This window comes from Coregonus clupeaformis, chromosome 31 (assembly GCF_020615455.1).
Source record: "Coregonus clupeaformis isolate EN_2021a chromosome 31, ASM2061545v1, whole genome shotgun sequence".
In the NCBI taxonomy this organism is placed as follows: domain Eukaryota; kingdom Metazoa; phylum Chordata; class Actinopteri; order Salmoniformes; family Salmonidae; genus Coregonus; species Coregonus clupeaformis.
In genome coordinates, this window is record NC_059222.1 from 7,493,536 (window position 1) to 7,514,879 (window position 21,344).

Below are 21,344 nucleotides of genomic sequence, written 5' to 3' on the forward strand. Positions count from 1 at the left end.
GACGAGGCCCACTACCAAGGACTGTGGCCTCTCTGCAATAACATCTGCTAAACACGTGTATGTGACAAATACATTTTGATTTGATTTGATAACCTGAAAGGCAGCTCAGCAAGGAAGAAGCCACTGCTCCAAAACTGCCATTAAAAAGCCAGACTACTGTTTGCAACTGCACATGGGGACAAAGATCGTACTTTTTGGAGAAATGTCCTCTGGTCTGATGAAACAAAAATAGAACTGTTTGGCCATAATGACCATCGTTACGTTTGAAGGAAAAAGTGTGCAGCTTGCAAGCAGAATAACACCATCCCAACCGTGAAGCACGGGGGTGGCAGCATCATGCTGTGGGGGTGCTTTGCTGCAGGAGGGACTGGTGCACTTCACAAAATAGATGGCATCATGAGGAAGGAAAATGATGTGGATATATTGAAGCAACATCTCAAGACATCAGTCGGGAAGTTAAAGCTTGGTCACAAACGGGCCTTTCAAATGGACAATGACCCCAAGCATACTTCCAAAGTTTTGGCAAAATGGCTTAAGGACAACAAAGTCAAGGTATTGGAGTGGCCATCACAAAGCCATGACCTCAATCCTATAGAACATTTGTGGGCAGAACTGAAAAAGCGTGTGCGATCAAGGAGGCCTACAAACCTGACTCAGTTACATCAGCTCTGTCAGGAAGAATGGGCCAAAATTCACCCAACTTATTGTGGGAAGCTTGTGGAAGGCTACCCAAAACGTTTGACCCAAGTTAAACAATTTAAAGGCAATGCTACCAAATATTAATTGAGTGTATGTAAACTTCTGACCCACTGGGAATGTGATGAAAGAAATAAAAGCTTAAATACATCATTCTCTCTACTATTATTCTGACATTTCAAATTTTTATATAAAGTGGTGATCCTAACTGACCTAAGACAGGGAATTTGTACTAGGATTAAATGTCAGGAATTTCTGAAAAACTGAGTTTAAATGTATTTGGCTAAGGTGTATGTAAACATCCGACTTCAACTGTATGAATCCCTCTGGGTGCTGGGGTGTGGGTGGCTGGTTCCGGTCGCTCAGCTGGTCCCGAAAGATCGGGTTCTCTCCTCTCCAGGTGTTGGACAACCTGGAGAACACGATCCATCACTTCTCCCAAGCTGGCTAGTATCATCGAATGCTCCCGGACCCATGCCACGACTCCGGGCATGTGCTCATCTCCTGCTGACTCCATGTCCGGGTGTGTGATTCTGTGATGAGGTGATGTTGAAGGAGTCAGGCGCAGGAGGGCAAATCACAGAATAACAGGCTTCATTCCGCAAACACAGAGTTACGCAGTAACGCGTCAAAAACTCCAGTGCGCAAAACAGGCGCACTGGAAAATACAAGGTACACAGGGAAATATCCCGGCGATACAAAATACAAGGAGCTCCACCGAGCTACACTACTTTCCACAATAAACAATCACACATAAAGACAAGGGGGCAGAGGGAACACTTATACATGTACTGATGAGGGGATATGAACCAGGTGTGTGTAATAAACAAGACAAAACAAATGGAATGATAAGATGAGGAGCGGCAGTGGCTAGAAGGCCGGTGACGACGAACGCCAAAGTCTGCCCGAACAAGGAGAGGTGGCAGCTTCAGAGGAAGTCGTGACATCTATAAGTTTGACACTCATGTTTGGCCCTTTGCCTGCTTTTTGTACAGGAATTACGAGATACATTTCCCTAGCTAAGTTACTATCCATTCATAAAGGTTGGACTATAATCATGTCACTGGACATGCTTTGGCGCCAGAGCAGCCCAGAGTCGGTCCAAGAAAGTTGGGTATTGTTCTTGCTCCTTTGGCCAGTCCAGGTAGTTCCTGGTCTTCACCAGTCTGGCCAGCCTGTGGTGGGTGGACAGCTGACAAAGAGGGATGTCCTCCAAGAAGACCAGGATGAGGAAGTCCCTTTGCTCCACCCGCAGCCAGAGGAGCAAAGCAGCGTACCACCCTGCTTGCCACCGCTGGCTTCTCTCTGAAGCTAAGCAGGGTTGGTCCCTGGAAAGGAGACCAGATGCTGCTGGAAGTGGTGTTGTAGGGCCAGTAGGAGGCACTCTTTCCTCTGATCTAAAAAATAAATATCCCAATGCCCCAGGGCAGTGATTGGTGACATTGCCCTGTGTAGGGTGCCGTCTTTCGGATGGGACGTTAAACAGGTGTTTTGACTCTCTGTGGTCACTGAAGATCCCATGGCACTTATCGTAAGAGTAGGGGTGTTAACCTTGGTGTCCTGCCTAAATTCCCAATTTGGCCCACATACCATCATGGCCACCTCCCAGCTTCCAATTGGCTCATTCATCCCCTTCCTCTCCCCTGTAACTATTCCCCAGGTTGTTGCTGTAAATGAGAATTTGTTCTCAGTCAACTTACCGGGTTAAATAAAATAAATCAATAAGCTTCATCTCCAAAGAGCACCAGTTGCTGTGGAGGTAGTGGTGGCTGACCAAGCAGACGGTACGGCGGCTGCTGTGGTGACTGTCTGTGATGTTGTCCACAATGTCCTTCCCCAGCTGGAAGTCTCTGCTGTGCATGAGCAGGAAAGGTGTACCTCATTGTTACAGGTTAGGCAGAAGCTCCTCCACCACCCAGCGCTCATCTTTCCCACTGTAGGACACAAAGGCGTTGTAACGGTAGCTTCCCTTGTTGTTCGGGAGCACAACCTCCTCCAGCCAGCCACGAGTGATGTAGAACAGATCAATCAGATACTATCCAGCCAGGTGATATAGTAGCACCACTAGCGTAAAGAGCAAGAGGCCCAGGGAGTTGTAAACAAACAAAATGAACCCTATGTCCATTGAACAATGGATTTGAGCAAGTTCTGAGTGCCATGCTTATCTTTGCAACTTATTCCCTCGAAGGTAGAGTCCCAAAACATGATTCCGTTTCGCCCACCTATGAAATCAAGCATTGCCGCAACTGCATTGTAAAGGTAGATCTTGTATAAACAGATGCCTTAGGCTCTTTAGGGGCCCAGTGAATTTTTCCATTATCATAAGCTCACTCTAAATATCCAAATGTAAGTCTCTCAATGACTGTAAGTCTTCGCAAAGGTCATTTTCCAGGTAGCCAATTCTGCAGCCATAGAGTACCAGGGTCTCCAATCTAGTCGAGTTGTGAAAGATGATGGCAAGACCAGTTTGCCGATTGAGGGCTGCTCCTATAAGTTGCAAATCCCTCAGGTGCAGACGTGTATTCAGACTGGTTAGATCCACAAATGAAGCTGAGGGCTTTGACTCTAGCTTGAAGCGTTGAAGTAACTTGAAGTAGCTCCCAGCAAAGATGGACCCGCACAGGATCCACTCTGTCCTCGCAGTGAGCTCAATGACAGCCTCACAAAGGCCTGTCACAGTCCTGAAAAGACACCGTCTCGCTGTAGAGATGCAGGCCCAAGCCTGGGTTCGGTGTACTATCGCCCCCAGTAATGAGAGCTGATGCAGAGGTATTTCAGACATCGAGGTATGCTGCCAAATACACGACATATAAGTATGTGGACACCCCTTTAAATTAGTTTATTCCGCTATTTCAGCCACACCCGTTGCTGACAGGGGTATAAAATTGAGTACACCGCCATGCAATCTCCATAGACAAACATCAGCAGTAGAATGGCCTTACTGAAGAGCTCAGTGACTTTCAACGTGGCACCATCATCGGATGCCACCTTTCCAATAAGTCAGTTCGTCTAATTTCTGCCCTACTAGAGCAGACCCGGTCAATTGTAAGTGTAACGATCCCGGCAGTCTGAGTCGGGTCCTGTCTGGTGACTAGTTTTTCTGTTCGTGATCTCCAGTTTCCCGAGGGTTCGGGAACGCTCCGGGGAGCTCTCTTGATTTCCGCACCTGCATCCCATCAGCAATCTGCACACCTGGTCCTGATCATCACCCTTCTTAGGCTCTGGCCTAACATCCATTCCCTGCCGGATCGTTAGCCATGAACAGTAGGTTTACCAGAGTATCAGTCTTAGAGCCTAGCGTTAGTTTTGTTGTTTTTGCACCTTGTTGGTTTGTTGCTTACTTACCCCCGTTTTGTTCCATCTGCAGTCACCCGTCCGAAACCTTCATCCAACCTCTGCCTGGTGGTCGGCGGCTGCCGACCAGGATGGGATCAACCACTGCACCCCCAACAACTAATCAACGCCGCCCGCTCTGTTCCCTGGATTATTCAGCATCACTCTTGAATTTGTAATAAACACTCACCTTCGTTTCAACTTACCTTGTCCTGGTCTGCTTCTGGGTTCTGGCTTAGCAACTCGTGACAGAACGATCCGGCCAGTAATGAACCCAGCGGACCTGGACTCTGTTACGCCATGCCATTACCCTTCAGGAGAAGATGTTGGGCCATCATAGCACGGTACTACAGGAGATCGCGTTGTCAGTTCGGAACCTTTCTACCGGTCTGACGGAGGTCCAGAACCAACGCAAGTTTCCGGTGGAGGATCCACTACCGGTTTCACCCATCTCGCCTGCCGCTTCTGGAGCTGTGTCCTTCCGTGAGCCCAAGGTTCCGACGCCGGATAAATATGAGGGGAGCTGGGAAGATGCCGTTCCTTCCTTATGCAGTGTGGATTAGTGTTCGATCTACAGCCCTACTCTTATGCCACAGACAAGGCTAGGATAGCCTTTGTGATTGCGTTGCTGCGTGGTCGACGCTGGAGTGGGCTTCAGCCGTTTGGGAACGACAAGACCCCTGCATGGCTTCATACCAGGGGTTCACGGCCGAGATGAGGAAGCTCTTCGACCATTCCGTCCGAGGGAGGGACGCAGCTAGGCGCCTGTTTTCGCTTCACCAAGGAACTCGTGGCGTGGCCGACTTCGTGATCGAGTTCAAGACGTTGGCTGTGGAGAGTGGGTGGAGCGAGGGTCTCTGCAAGCGGCCTTTTACCAGGGTCTGTCGGAGCAGCTCAAGGATGAGTTGATCTCCTATCCGGAGCCTAGTGACCTGGACAGCTTGGTAGCCTTGTCTATTCGGGTGGATAATCGAGTCCGAGAGCGAAGGAGGGAGAAGCAATGGGGTCCGTCCAATCGATCAGCTTCTCAGTTCCCAGTCGGGTCGGGTGGTGGACCAGAACACGTCGATCATTCTCCACCACAAAGGATTAGTGGAGGGTCCTCTCTCCCGATTCTGAACCCATGCAAGTGGGGCGGCACGGGTTAACCAAGGAGGAGCGTCAACATAGACGTAAGACCAACTGCTGCCTCTACTGTGGTAGCTCGGGACATTACATCTCCACTTGTTCCCGGCGGTCGTCAAACTGCCCGGCTCGCTAAAGTTGGGAGGACTTTTAGCGAGCCAGTTTCCAACCTCTCAGTACCTCTGTCAGACCCCGTTTCCCGGCTACCCTTGTGAACAGGAATCAGAGCTTAGCGATTAACGCTTTTATCGATTCAGGTGCCGATGGAAGCTTTCTTGATGCCGAGTTGGTGGAACAGCTGGGGCTTTCCAAGGAGCAATTGCCGGAAGCCATTAGGCGACCACTCTGAGCGGCAGTAGTCTGGCCGTATCACGATGAGGACTGAACCGGTTAAGATGCGGTTGTCGGGGAATCATTCTGAGATGATTTCATTCTTCATTCTGCCGTCTTCCCATGTTCCTCTGGTCCTTGGATACCCCTGGCTGAAGGAACACAATCCCACGTTCGATTGGGTGACGGGCAAGGTAACGAGTTGGAGCCTTGATTGTCATGCTAACTGTCTCAAGACTGCCTGCCCCCCATTCGGTTCCCAGTCAGGTGATTGAGGCTAAACCCCCCAGATTTGTCCCTGGTTCCCGAGACATATCACGATTTGGGGGAAGTTTTCAGTAAGCAGAAGGCTCTGTCACTCCCTCCCCCACCCGACCATATGATTGTGCCATCAACCTGTTCCCTGGAGCTGTCTACCCCAAGGGGAAGGTTATACAGTATCTCCCGACCTGAACGTGAGGCTTTGGAGACCTACATCAAGGAGTCCCTAGCTGCTGGTCTCGTTCGTCCCTCGTCATCACCCCTGGGGGCAGGATTCTTCTTTGTGGGTAAGAAGGATGGCTCTCTTCGACCGTGTATTGATTATCGGGGGTTGAATGACATCACGGTCAAGAACAAGTATCCCCCTGCCCTTGATGAGTTCTGCCTTCGACTCCTTACAGGGTGCTACGGTGTTCACCAAGCTAGACCTACGCAATGCGTATCACATGGTCGGGATCAGAGAGGGGACGAAGTGGTTGGCGGGTTTCAATACACCCGATGGGTCACTTGAGTATCAGGTGATGCCGTTTGGACTGACCAATGCTCCAGCGGTATTCCAGAGTATGGTGAACGGCGTCCTGAGAGATATGATCGGTCTCTTTGTGTTTGTTTACCTGGATGACATTCTGATCTTCTCGAAGGAACCTTCCGACCACGTCCAGCATGTCCGGCAGGTTCTGCAGCGATTGTTGGAGAATCGCCTGTTCGTGAAGGCCGAGAAGTGCGGGTTTCACGCCCACACGACATCCTTTCTCGGGTACATCATCTCCAGGGGAGAGATTAGGATGGACCAGGAGAAGGTTAGAGCGGTTCTGGAATGGGCCCAGCCCGGTACGAGATTGCAGCTCCAGAGATTTTTTTGGGGTTTGCGAATTTCTACCGCAGATTCATCCGGGATTACAGCCGTGTGGCCGCTCCGTTAACTGCCTTGACTTCAGTATCAGGACCTTCAAGTGGAATCCGGAGGCGGATCGAGCGTTTCTGGATTTGAAGAGGCGATTCACCAACGCACCGATTCTCTCAACCGGACACGGCCCGTCAGTTCGTCGTTGAAGTGGACGCGTCTGATGTGGGAGTTGGCGCCATCCTGTCGCAGCGATGCTCCACGGACAGTAAACTCCATCCCTGCGCCTACTACTCTCGTCGCCTTTCGCCTGCGGAGAGGAATTACGATGTGGGTAACCGGGAGCTTCTCGCGGTGAAACTTGCCTTGGAGGAGTGGCGCCACTGGTTGGAGGCGGAGCAACCGTTTATTGTCTGGACTGACCACAAGAATCTTGCTTACGTGCAATCGGCTAAACGTCTCAACTCCCCGTCAGGCCAGGTGGGCGTTGTTTTTCGGACGATTCAAGTTTTCCCTGACGTTCCGACCTGGATCTAAGAACGGCAAGGCGGGACGCCTTGTCCCGGATGTTCTCCAAGACGGAGAGAGTGGGTCCAAGACCGAGACAATTCTCCCCCCGGAACTGCGTCGTGGGAGCAGTTATGTGGAAGATTGAGGAGGAGGTGCTGGCGGCCCTTCGGACTCAGCCCGGTCCCGGTAACGGTCCACCCGGTCGGTTGTTTGTGCCTGAGTCGGTTCGTCCTGCTGTCCTCAAATGGTCCCACGCCAGCAAGATGGCTTGTCACCCTGGCGTGGCTCGGACAATGGCGTTTCTTCGCAGACGTTTTTGGTGGCCTGCCATGGCCGAGGATACTCTGGGTTTTGTTGCTGCCTGTCCAGTGTGTGCGCAGAATAAGAGTACCAATCGGCCCAGCTCTGGACTACTTCACCCCCCTTCCTATTCCCCGGCGACCATGGTCGCATCTGGCCCTGGACTTCGTCACTGGGTTGCCCGCTTCTGAGGGGAACACGGTCGTTCTGACTATCGTGGACAGATTCAGCAAGTTCGCCCACTTTGTGCCAATTGCCAAGCTTCCCTCTGCCTCGGAGGCGTCCGAGATCCTGGTTAGGGAGGTTTTCAGGGTCCACGGTTTGCCCAGTGATATCGTTTCCGACCGTGGCCCTCAGTTTACCTCTGCTGTCTGGAAGTCCTTCTGTTTGGCCATTGGAGCTACAGTCAGTCTCACATCTGGTTTTCACCCCCAATCCAATGGTCAGGCGGAGAGAGCCAACCAGAAGATGGAATCCACGCTACGCTGCCTGGTCTCTTCCAACCCCACCTCCTGGGTCTCTCAGTTGCCTTGGGTTGAGTATGCCCACAATACTCTCCCTACATCTGCCACTGGGATGTCTCCCTTCCAGTGCCTGTATGGCTACCAACCTCCCCTGTTCCCTTCTCAGGAGAAGGAGCTCTCAGTGCCTTCTGTTCAGGCCCATATTCGTCGTTGCCACCGGACCTGGCATCGGGCCAGAAGGGCACTCCTTAGAGTTTCGGACGGTATCAGCTCCAGGCGAATCGTCGCCGGATCCCGCTCCCACCTATTCCATCGGAGATAGGGGTCTGGTTGGCCACACGGGATCTTCCGTTACGGACTGAGTCTAGGAAGTTGTTACCGGAGTTCATTGGTCCGTTTGTGGTGGAGAGGGTGATCAATCCGGTGGCAGTTCGACTCAAACTCCCGAGGGACGCTCAGAGTCCATCCCACCTTTCATGTCTCCTGCCTCAAGCCTGTTTTCCTCAGTCCTCTGTTGCCTCCTCCGCCTCCTCCTCCTCCTCCTCGGATGATCGGAGGTGGTCCTGCCTACACGGTGCGTCGCATCATGGATTCCAGACGGCGGGGCCGGGGTTTCCAGTATCTCGTGGACTGGGAGGGGTATGGTCCTGAGGAGAGGAGTTGGATTCCGCGGCGACAGGTCCTAGATGCTGACCTCATCAGTGACTTCTACCGCCTCCATCCTGGCGCTCGGGGAGTCCGCCCGGTGGCGTTCGTCGGAGGGGGGTACTGTAACGATCCCGGCAGTCTGAGTCGGGTCCTGTCTGGTGACTAGTTTTTCTGTTCGTGATCTCCAGTTTCCCGAGGGTTCGGGAACGCTCCGGGGAGCTCTCTTGATTTCCGCACCTGCATCCCATCAGCAATCTGCACACCTGGTCCTGATCATCACCCTTCTTAGGCTCTGGCCTAACATCCATTCCCTGCCGGATCGTTAGCCATGAACAGTAGGTTTACCAGAGTATCAGTCTTAGAGCCTAGCGTTAGTTTTGTTGTTTTTGCACCTTGTTGGTTTGTTGCTTACTTACCCCCGTTTTGTTCCATCTGCAGTCACCCGTCCGGAACCTTCATCCAACCTCTGCCTGGTGGTCGGCGGCTGCCGACCCAGGATGGGATCAACCACTGCACCCCCAACAACTAATCAACGCCGCCCGCTCTGTTCCCTGGATTATTCAGCATCACTCTTGAATTTGTAATAAACACTCACCTTCGTTTCAACTTACCTTGTCCTGGTCTGCTTCTGGGTTCTGGCTTAGCAACTCGTGACAGTAAGTGCTGTTATTGTGAAGTAAAAACATCTAGGATTAACAATGGCTCAACCGCGAAATGGTAGGCCACACAAGCTCACAGAACGGGACCGCCGAGTGCTGAAGCGCGTAACGTGTAAAAACCGTCTGTCCTTGGTTGCAACACTCACTACTGAGTTCCAAACTGCCTTTGGAAGCAACATCAGCACAAGAACTGTTCTTCGGGAGCTTCATGAAATGGGCTTCCATGGCCAAGCAAGCCTAAGATCACCATGCGCAATGCCAAGCGTTGGCTGGAGTGGAGTAAAGCTCGCCGCCATTGGACTCTGGAGCAGTGGAAACACGTTCTCTGGAGTGATGAATCACGCTTCACCATCTGGCAGTCCAACAGACAAATCTGGGTTTGGCGGATGCCAGGAGAACGCTACCTGCCCCAATCCATAGGACCAACTGTAAAGTTTGGTGGAGGAGGAATAATGGTCTGGGGATGTTTTTCATGGTTCGGGCTAGGCCCCTTAGTACCAGTGATGGGAAATCTTAACTTTATAGCATACAATGACATTCTAGACGATTCTGTGCTTACAACTTTGTGGCAATAGTTTGGAGAAGGCCCTTTCCTGTTTCAGCATGACAATGCCCCTGTGCACAAAGCGAGGTCCATATAGAAATGGTTTGTCGAGATCGGTGTGGAAGAACTTGACTGGCCTGCACAGAGGCCTGACCTCAACCCTATCGAATACCTTTGGGATGAATTGGAACGCCGACTGCGAGCCAGGCCTAATCGCCCAACATCTGTGCCTGATCTCACAAATGGTCTTGTGGCTGAATGGAAGCAAGTCCACGCAGCAATGTTCCAATATCTAGTGGAAAGCCTTCCCAGAAGAGTGGAGGCTGTTATAGCAGCAAAGGGGGGACCAACTCTATACTAATGATTTTGGAATGAGATGTTCGACGAGCAGGTGTCCACAAACCTTTAATCATGTAGTATACAACATTTTTGATTTTGGAGGGAAGTTCCGGTCTCCCAGAGACAGATTCTTTATTGAACTAAGGTGAGCAAAAGATGATGCCTCAATGTGCACCAGTGGATTTGCCACTAGAGGGAGGTGCTCCAAGCAGTGCAGATCAAAAAAATATATATATTTGATTTCTGATATCTGGTTATGGCGTAGGTTTAAAACCTTCAAATTCTGCAATCCCAGAAAGGCAAAGTTTTCGATTGTGGATATACGACCATCACTTAATAACAGTTCTTCCAGGTTTTTAATGCAACAGAACTCTCCACGATGAATGCTAAAAATAATATTTGCCTGTAATTATAGGGCTTCTAACCACAAGATAAGACTATGTTGAGTTTTGCAAAGGGATGTGAATCTTGTACTGTTTAAGAAAAATTAATTAATAGACAAAACTTGGAGATTTCTCAAGACATGGATAAAGCACAGATAAATAAATGTATGTGTGACGCATACAAATATGTATGGTTATATTTTGTTGTTGTTGTGATATCCAATTGGTAGTTACGATCTTGAGAGGTGAAGGTCGAGAGCCATGCATCCTCCAAAACATGACCTGCCAAGCCCCACTGCTTCTTGACACACCGCTCAATGCACCAATGTGTCGGAGGAAACACCATCCAATTGACACGGCCCGCCACAATGAGTCGCTAAAGCACGATGAACCAAGGCAATCCCCCGGCCAAACCCCCACCTAACCCAGACGATGCTGGGCCAATGTGTGCCGCCCCAAGGGGCTTCCGGTCACGGCCGGCTGTGACACAGCCTGGGATCGAACCCGAGGCTGTAGTGGCGCATCAGCACTGCGATGCAGTGCCACTCGGGAGGCCTGTACGGTCATATTTTTTACATTTTAATTTGTTTGTTATTTTATGGAGCCATACCTTGTATTGTTCTTTAGGCCTCCCAGGTATTTGCATTGAAAGTAATGTATATGATTACTGCCGCTAGGGCGAACTGTTACGTCAATGGGGAGCGTTAGTGGGATCGTGAGATCTTGGAGGTTTTTTCTTCAATCGTGGAGAATGCCTACTACTGAACACTACTAACGTTTCTCCGTCTCATCATTTCACCCTGTTAATTTAGTTATGTAATGTTCAAAAGTGAAATATGACTCTCAATATATTGAGATAACATGGTTAACTATATAGTCCATGAGTTTGGTGATGTTTGAAGGCAAGTGAAGGGAGTTTTAACCGAGTGAAGAACTTGTTGGTATTTTCCCCATTGTAAGTAGGTTGCTTCTGGTTTACATGTAAGAGAAGGGATTAAGATGGCGTCCAAACATTTTTGTACTTTTTTTCAACAATGTTTTAGATACTTTTTGTTTTATTTTCTATGAACAAAGGCTCAGTTTAGTTCAGGTAATATATGTACATATGTGATGTCAGGATAAAATGTGTTAAAGTGTTAATATTTGTACGAAAATAGTGTTTAAACGACAGGGTGTTGTACGACAACACCCTGTGGTTCTCCGCTAACATCAAGGCGGTGACCCGATCCTGTAGGTTCATGCTCTACAACATTCGGAGAGTACGACCCTGCCTTACACAGGAAGCGGCACAGGTCCTAGTCCAGGGACTTGTCATCTCCCGTCTGGATTACTGCAACTCGCTGTTGGCTGGGCTCCCTGCCTGTGCCATTAAACCCCTACAACTCATCCAGAATGCCGCAGCCCGTCTGGTGTTCAACCTTCCCAAGTTCTCTCACGTCACCCCGCTCCTCCGCACACTCCACTGGCTTCCAGTTGAAGCTCACATCTGCTACAAGACCATGGTGCTTGCCTACGGAGCTGTGAGGGGAACGGCACCTCCGTACCTTCAGGCTCTGATCAGTCCCTACACCCAAACGAGGGCATTGCGTTCATCCACCTCTGGCGTGCTGGCCCCCCTACCTCTGCGGAAGCACAGTTCCCGCTCAGCCCAGTCAAAACTGTTCGCTGCTCTGGCACCCCAATGGTGGAACAAGCTCCCTCACGACGCCAGGACAGCGGAGTCACTCACCACCTTCCGGAGACACTTGAAACCCCACCTCTTTAAGGAATACCTGGGATAGGATAAAGTAACCCTTACCCCACACCAAAGAAAGAAAAAAAAACATATTGTAAAGTGGTTATCCCACTGGCTACAAGGTGAATGCACCAATTTGTAAGTCGCTCTGGATAAGAGCGTCTGCTAAATGATGTAAATGTAAATGTAAATGTAAATGTTTGCTAGCTTTATGCTAACCAATTTTAGCTTGGCTAAGCGCTAGCTAGTACTAGGCTAGTTGGTTTCAGTTAATGTTAGCTTACATGTTAATGGTTTATAATGTAATGGTTGTAGCATTGTTTAGCATAGGCCTCTAGTAATTTATAGCTTTTTCGAAATTGACACTGATATGGAATGTGAAGATTTAATACTACAATAGAGTTGTAATGTATAATTGATTTTGACAACAAAAAAATGAACAAAAGAGAACAATGTTTTAATAAATCTTGGAGAATATTCAGACCTCTTAACTTTTTCCACTTTGTTACGTTACACCCTTATTCTAAAATGTATTACATTGTCTTTTTCCTCATCAATATACACACAATACCCCATAATGACAAAGAAAAAAAACAGGTTTTTAGAAATGTTTGCAAATGTATTAGAAATAAAAAACTGAAATATGACATTTACATAAGTATTCAGACCCTTTACTTTGTTGAAGCATCTTTGGCAGCCTCAAGTCTTCTTGGGTATGACTCTACAAGCTTGGCACACCTGTATTTGGGGAGTTTCTCTCATTCTTCTCTGCAGATCCTCTCAAGCTCTGTCAGGTTAGATGGGGAGCGTCGCTGCAGAGCTATGTTCAGGTCTCTAAAGAGATGTTCGATTGGGTTCAAGTCCGGGCTCTGGCTGGGCCACTCAAGGACATTCAGAGACTTGTCCCGAAGCTACTCCTGCGTTGTCTTGGCTGTGTGCTTAGGGTCATTGTCCTGTTGGAAGGTGAACCTTCGCCCCAGTCTGAGGTCCTGAGTGGTCTGGAGCAGGTTTTCATCAAGGATCTCTCTGTACTTTGTTCCGTTAATCATTCCCTCGATCCTGACAAGTCTCCCAGTCCCTGCCGCTGAAAAACATCCCCACAGCATGATGCTGCGACCACCATGCGTCACCGTAGGGATGGTGGCAGGTTTCCTCCAAACGTGACGCATGGCATTCAGGCCAAAGTGTCCAATATTGGTTACATCAGACAAGAGAATCTGGTTTCTCATTGTCTGAGAGTCCTTTAGGTGCCTTTTGGCAAACTCCAAGCGGGCTTTCATGTGCCTCTTACTGAGGAGTGGCTTCCGTCTGGCCACTCTACCATAAAGGCCTGATTTGTGGAGTGCTGCAGAGATGGTTGTCCTTCTGGAAGGTTCTCCGATCTCCACAGAGGAACTCTGGAGCTCTGTCAGAGTGGCCATGGTCACCTCCCTGACCAAGGCCCTTCTCCCCCAATTGCTCAGTTTGGCCGGGCAGCCAGCTCTAGGAAGAGTTGGTGGTTCCAAACTTCTTCCATTTAAGAATGATGGAGGCCACTGTGGCTTCTTGGGGAACTTCAATACTACAGAAATGTTTTGTGTACCCTTCCCCAGATCTGTGCCTCAAAATAATCCTGTCTCTGTGCTCTATGGACAATTTCTTCGACTTGGTTTTTGCTCTGACATGCACTGTCAACTGTGGGACCTTAAATAGGCAGGTGTGTGCCTTTCCAAATCATGTCCAATCAATTGAATTTACTACAGGTGGACTCCAATCAAGTTGTAGAAACATCTCAAGGATGATCAATGGAAACAGGATGTACCTGAGCTCAATTTCGAGTCTCATATTAAAAGGGTCTGAATACTTATGTAAATAAGGTATTTCTGTTTTTTTGTTTTAATAAATATGCAAAAAGTTCTACAAACCTGTTTTCACTTTGTCATTATGGGGTAATTTGTGTAGATTGATGAGGAAATTAATATTTTTAATTCATCCATTTTAGAATGAGGCTGTAACGTAACAAAATGTTGAAAAGGGGAAGTGGTCTGAATACTTTCCGAATGCCCTGTATTTCCAACCCCTTTTCAATAAAACAAATTAGCATGCTAGAACTGATAAAACATTTTAACACATCAAGAATTAAGGCAAAACACAGGAAAACCCTCTAGAGCCCATTAGATACATTCACTCGGAGGTGGTTTAAACTTCATTCTAATTTCAACTTTGCTTATGGAAAACCATATCAAGCTAAATGTTTTACGCATGCTCAGTTCGAGCGCTGCGCTAGTGGACGCAGCCCGTAGAATGCCGCAGCCCGTCTGGTGTTCAACCTTCCCAAGTTCTCTCACGTCACCCCCCTCCTCCGCACACTCCACTGGCTTCCAGTTGAAGCGCGCATCCGTTACAAGACCATGGTGCTTGCCTATGGAGCAGTGAGGGGAACGGCACCTCCGTACCTTCAGGCTCTGATCAGTCCCTACACCCAAACGAGGGCATTGCGTTCATCCACATCTGGCCTGCTGGCTCCCCTTCCTCTGCGGAAGCATAGTTCCCGCTCAGCCCAGTCAAAACTGTTCGCTGCTCTGGCACCCAAATGGTGGAACAAGCTCCCTCACGACGCCAGGACAGCGGAGTCACTCACCACCTTCCGGAGACATTTGAAACCCCACCTCTTTAAGGAATACCTGGGATAGGATAAAGTAATCCTTCTACCCCACCCCAAAAAAAAAAAAAAAAAAAAATCTTAATAAAAAAACATAAATATGAACAAAATAAAAATTATAATATTTAATAAATATAAAAAAATAAATAAAAAAAAAAACATGTAAAGTGGTTATCCCACTGGCTATAGGGTGAATGCACCAATTTGTAAGTCGCTCTGGATAAGAGCGTCTGCTAAATGACGTAAATGTAAATGTAAATGTATGGACATTTTAAACGGAAGTTATGGAACTCCCTCACGTGCTTCTGTTATGGGGAAAAGTCCCCAATGAAACTGATATTAAATGTGGAGAATGATACATATGTTGGCCATTAAGTAGCCTATCAATTTATATGCCTATGTAAGCTACTGTAGCCTACCATTTGATACAACAAAAATGACGATATCACTGGAGTCATTGCAAATCAATTTGTGCCACTTGTGTATCCTTCCTGGAGCTGGCAAAGGATGTAATAAATAGCTTATAACTTCAGTTTGTTGTTGTTGTAGCCTTGTGTTATTATGCAATTATTAATGGCCATGTATAGTTAATGAAATTGGAAGTTATCAATTGTGATCATGGTCACAGTTCTATCACAATTGCAGATCAGCTGTTGTTAGAATGCATTAGATTGAAGGTAACTGTCAGTCAGATTAGGCTACAGGTTTTTTTTTTTTAAATACCTATTTAGTTGATATCCATATTATTAAAATATTATTAAATGATTGAAATTACGACCCCATCCTCAGTAGCGGGTTCCAGCAGGCTATTGGGCAAACAGAAGCACTTCTTACCTCGCTATTCATGTTAAATACATTAGTCTGTCAATTTCAACTAAGCAAGCTGCTAAATCGTTCATTTGACATATTGCTTAGGCTACTGTAGGCTATCAGGGGCTATAGGCTACCTACATCTAGCTAACCAAACCATGGCAAATTTGAATTACAATCATAAACCCAGATTTTAGTCAGTAGGCCTAGCCTATGCCTATTGAAATGACAAGTCAATCTTGAAAATAGGCCATTTATATTGGTTTGTAGTCTTAACATCGGGCACATAATAACAGCACAATTGCCAGAAAATAGCCTAACATTTGTTTTTTGAAGTTCGTCCAAGTGTTTCTTGCTCAGAGATTTAGAGATCCTATGTACAACTTTCATCCCTGAAACTTTACTGTTGGATTTATCTATAGTTATGCACATGCACTTAAGGTATTTATTGACAATTCAATTTTTTGATTTATTAGGATCCCCATTAGCCGACGCCAATGGCGACAGCTAGCCTTACTAGGGTCCGATACATAACAAAAAAGACATTACAGATAAAATACTTTACAATTTTCATTTCAAAACATGAACATGTAGTGTGTGTGTGTGCATCTATCACTTACACATACATGTCAGTACATACACACAACATAGCAGTCAAACGAGTTAACATCCATTAATGGAAAATGATCTGGCGAGTTTAATAAAAGCAAATTATGTTTTCTCTTGCGACATATTCAAATTCGTTTATCAGTCACGTTAGCTCACAATAATTATTATTTTGATGGAAAACCGAATTTAGCTTCTTACGTCGTAACAAGTTATGTTGATATTCCTTCTTAATTTGCTTGATAACATTATGGAAAAATTGTTTATTGGCTAAATGTGGCAACTCCTCTCTTGCTGCTGAAAAAAAAGGGATAGTTTTAAGGCCTTGTGGGCGGGTTTTGAGTAGTCATTGCGATACAAATTTTGCCCAGACCTGGCAACCCTGATTGCATCTCATCTATAATAATTTAGAGGCATACTAAGAAATGAAATGTTTTTAAAACCTGCAAACCCACCTTTACCTGTGGTCTTTAGATGAGGGAAAGTCAAGACAATATCTTCAAGACCATAGAAACTTGGGATCGCATATCTAGTTGCATTAGATAGTTTGGGCTACTCAGAGTGGCAATCTCAGACCACATGACTAATCAAAAGAGAACCATCGCGCTCTCCCAGAAGCTTGGCTGGTGCGTAAAATCTGCGAATTCAGACAAACAAAGAGGTGTAATGGGTGTCGTGGAAATTCTAACCAAGTAGGAGAGACACAGTCGTTTCTTCAAACAATCATACTTTAATATCGATTAATTATTCCAATAATGGAGCTGGTCAATGACCACCCGTAGGTGATCGTTGAGAGCCCAACGAGCAAAGTAGGGTTTACAACCTTAATAGACCAAGAACATCCTCCTGAGTACGTGACAAAAAACAGATATGATGGAATGGGTCAAAAAGTGAGGTTTGGTATGTGAGAAAGGAGTATTGCCCAGCCAGATTCACATTTGCTGTGAAGACTATTCTAATTGTATAGAAACCAGGGTTTGGCCCCTAAGACAAGGTTATTCTTATCAGCTATCCATACCAGAGCCATCTCCTCCCTGGTACCTCATAGTACACAAACACCAATTCAATCTATGGAATGTAGGCTTTAGGTTTTACCACCTAGCCATCATAAATCAATTGCCAGCCCAAGCTCCAGAGGCAACTCAGTTCACATAGACACAAAGTGAGAAAGTATTTATCAAACCTTATTCGATGCATAAACAGTATTAAAACCTAATCTCGTCATTTTCTACCATATGGGTTCGCACTCAAAAATATGTAGCATAATGCTTATTTTTTTACTGCATCAGGGATAGTGTACATAGACATTTCGGCTTTACAGCCTTCTTCAGTGTGTTGGTGCAATTGTCTTTCATTCAAAACAGCATTTGTAAAGAACAACAGATGAGCAGCAGGTGCTTCTAATCATTGTTGCCACTCATCGGCCAATCAGGGTCTACCTGTTTACAAATTAGTCACAAAGAGATACAGAATTATAGGGTATGGGAGCGGGCACGAAGAGCAACTCACAAATCAATCGCCCCAGGTGTCTGCTTACCTAAACACATCACATCAATTCATGAGATAGCCCAGGAATGTCAGTGAAGATGTGTTATTTACTACACTACATAAAACCTCTGTCAAGTAATTTTGGCCCTGCATTATCAAAAGAGTGGTAAATTGTTTAATCCCATCAACTACAGTGGGGGAAAAAAGTATTTAGTCAGCCAACAATTGTGCAAGTTCTCCCACTTAAAAAGATGAGAGAGGCCTGTAATTTTCATCATAGGTACACGTCAACTATGACAGACAAAATGAGAAAAAGAAATCCAGAAAATCACATTGTAGGATTTTTAATGAATTTATTTGCAAATTATGGTGGAAAATAAGTATTTGGTCAATAACAAAAGTTTCTCAATACTTTGTTATATACCCTTTGTTGGCAATGACACAGGTCAAACGTTTTCTGTAAGTCTTCACAAGGTTTTCACACACTGTTGCTGGTATTTTGGCCCATTCCTCCATGCAGATCTCCTCTAGAGCAGTGATGTTTTGGGGCTGTCGCTGGGCAACACAGACTTTCAACTCCCTCCAAAGATGTTCTATGGGGTTTAGATCTGGAGACTGGCTTGGCCACTCCAGGACCTTGAAATGCTTCTTACGAAGCCACTCCTTCATTGCCCGGGCGGTGTGTTTGGGATCATTGTCATGCTGAAAGACCCAGCCACGTTTCACCTTGCTGATGGAAGGAGGTTTTCACTCAAAATCTCACGATACATGGCCCCATTCATTCTTTCCTTTACACGGATCAGTCGTCCTGGTCCCTTTGCAGAAAAACAGCCCCAAAGCATGATGTTTCCACCCCCATGCTTCACAGTAGGTATGGTGTTCTTTGGATGCAACTCAGCATTCTTTGTCCTCCAAACAAGACGAGTTGAGTTTTTACCAAAAGGTTCTATTTTGGTTTCATCTGACCATATGACATTCTCCCAATCCTCTTCTGGATCATCCAAATGCACTCTAGCAAACTTCAGACGGGCCTGGACATGTACTGGCTTAAGCAGGGGGGACACGTCTGGCACTGCAGGATTTGAGTCCCTGGCGGCGTAGTGTGTTACTGATGGTAGGCTTTGTTACTTTGGTCCCAGCTCTCTGCAGGTCATTCACTAGGTCCCCCCGTGTGGTTCTGGGATTTTTGCTCACCGTTCTTGTGATCATTTTGACCCCCACGGGGTGAGATCTTGCGTGGAGCCCCAGATCGAGGGAGATTATCAGTGGTCTTGTATGTCTTCCATTTCCTAATAATTGCTCCCACAGTTGATTTCTTCAAACCAAGCTGCTTACCTATTGCAGATTCAGTCTTCCCAGCCTGGTGCAGGTCTACAATTTTGTTTCTGGTGTCCTTTGACAGCTCTTTGGTCTTGGCCATAGTGGAGTTTGGAGTGTGACTGTTTGAGGTTGTGGACAGGTGTCTTTTATACTGATAACAAGTTCAAACAGGTGCCATTAATACAGGTAACGAGTGGAGGACAGAGGAGCCTCTTAAAGAAGAAGTTACAGGTCTGTGAGAGCCAGAAATCTTGCTTGTTTGTAGGTGACCAAATACTTATTTTCCACCATAATTTGCAAATAAATTCATTAAAAATCCTACAATGTGATTTTCTGGAAAAAAAATTCTCAATTTGTCTGACATAGTTGACGTGTACCTATGATGAAAATTACAGGCTTCTCTCATCTTTTTAAGTGGGAGAACTTGCACAATTGGTGGCTGACTAAATACTTTTTTCTCCCACTGTACATCTAGAGATATTGTAGAGAACCAACAGGAACATATGTTATATGTTTTAAGATGATGTAAATAATTGAATGTATTGGAGTGAATGGATACATAGTAAAAATCATTTGAGCAAAAAAGGTACATTTTCTGAAGTTCTAAAAGCCCTCTGAAAGCACCTGGAAGAATCTCCTCAGTGTCACTCTGTTTGGAGTTTTGGCTCTTTGGATCATCTGGGTTTCTGGTTGGACGAGTGAGAAATGCGTGATGACTTATAGAGGAAGGTTGCCTCTATTTTTTTTACCAGATATTGTTATGGTGGTAACGTTACAGTAAGCAGCTTTGATGTCGACAATATGACACTTCACATATGAGAGAAGACACGCATCCCAATGACTTCTCCAAATTCCACAAACTGGTTGAGTGCAGCATCTCAGGTCAACTGGCAGAGCCTCATCCTTCTAGAGGACTACAAATATCAGATGTATACAGTTAGGTTGGTAATTTTCTGGTAAATCCAAAAGACCCAATGATAGAGGAGATGGTCACACACACACACACACACACACACACACACACACACACACAAAGGATAACTGGTTAGACTGACTGTAACAACACAAAGCGATGCAACAGTAAGTTTATTTCAGATTAATCTCAATTCTCACTTCTCCTAAATCTTATCTTAATAAAGCACCTTTATTTTTGCTGACTGAAAATATGACTGCTGATATATAACAGAGAAAGAGGCATGAACAGCAGTTATGGTTTTACAGTGAATCTGTTTAGTTTTTTTTAAATTTCATTTGACAGAAATACATAGAGCAGAATATACAGTGCATTCGGAAAGTATAAAGACCCCTTCCCTTTTTCCACATTTTGTTACATTAGTCTTATTCTAAAATGTATTTATTTTTTTAAATCCTCATCAATCTACACACAATACCCCATAATGACAAAGCAGTTGATTAAAAATAAAAAACAGAAATACCTTATTTACATAAGTATTCAGACCCTTTGCTATGAGACTCGAAAATGAGCTCAGGTGCATCCTGTTTCCATTGATCATCCTTGAGATGTTTCTACAACTTGATTGGAGTCCAGCTGTTGTAAATTCAATTGATTGGACATGATTTGGAAATGCACACACCTGTCTATATAAGGTCCCACAGTTGACAGTGCATGTCAGAGCAAAAACCAAGCCATGAGGTTGAAGGAATTGTCCGTAGAGCTCCGAGACAGGATTGTGTCGAGGCACAGATCTGGGGAAGGGTACCAAAACATTTCTGCAGCATTGAAGGTCCCCAAGAACACAGTGGCCTCCATAATTCTTAAATGGAAGAAGTTTGGAACCACCAAGACTCTTCCTAGAGCTAGCCGCCCGGCCAAACTGAGCAATCAGGGTAGAAGGGCCTTGGTCAGGGAGGTGACCAAGTACCCAATGGTCACTCTGACAGAGCTCCAGAGTTCCTCTGTGGAGATGGGAGAACCTTCCAGAAGGACAACCGTATCTGCAGCACTCCACCAATCAGGCCTTTCTGGTAGAGTGGCCAGACGGAAGCCACTCCTCATTAAAAGGCACTTGACAGCCCGCTTGGAGTTTGCCAAAAGGCACCTAAAGGACTCTGACCATGAGAAACAAGATTCTCTGGTCTGATGAAACCAAGATTGAACTCTTTGGCCTGAATGTCCAACAGTCACGTCTGGAGGAAACCTGGCACCATCCCTACAGTGAAACATGGTGGTGGCAGCATCATGCTGTGGGGATTGTTTTCAGCGGCAGGGACTGGGAGACTAGTCAGCATCGAGGGAAAGATGAACGGAGCAAAGTACAGAGAGATCCTTGATGAAAACATGCTCCAG

At 46.3% G+C, this 21,344-nt stretch overlaps 1 pseudogene; it reads right to left on the bottom strand.

Annotated features, from left to right (window-relative positions):
• Positions 1-1,756: 1,756 nt before the first annotated feature.
• Positions 1,757-20,550, bottom strand: LOC121548078 (annotated as a pseudogene).
• Between the last annotated feature and the right edge of the window lie 794 nt (positions 20,551-21,344).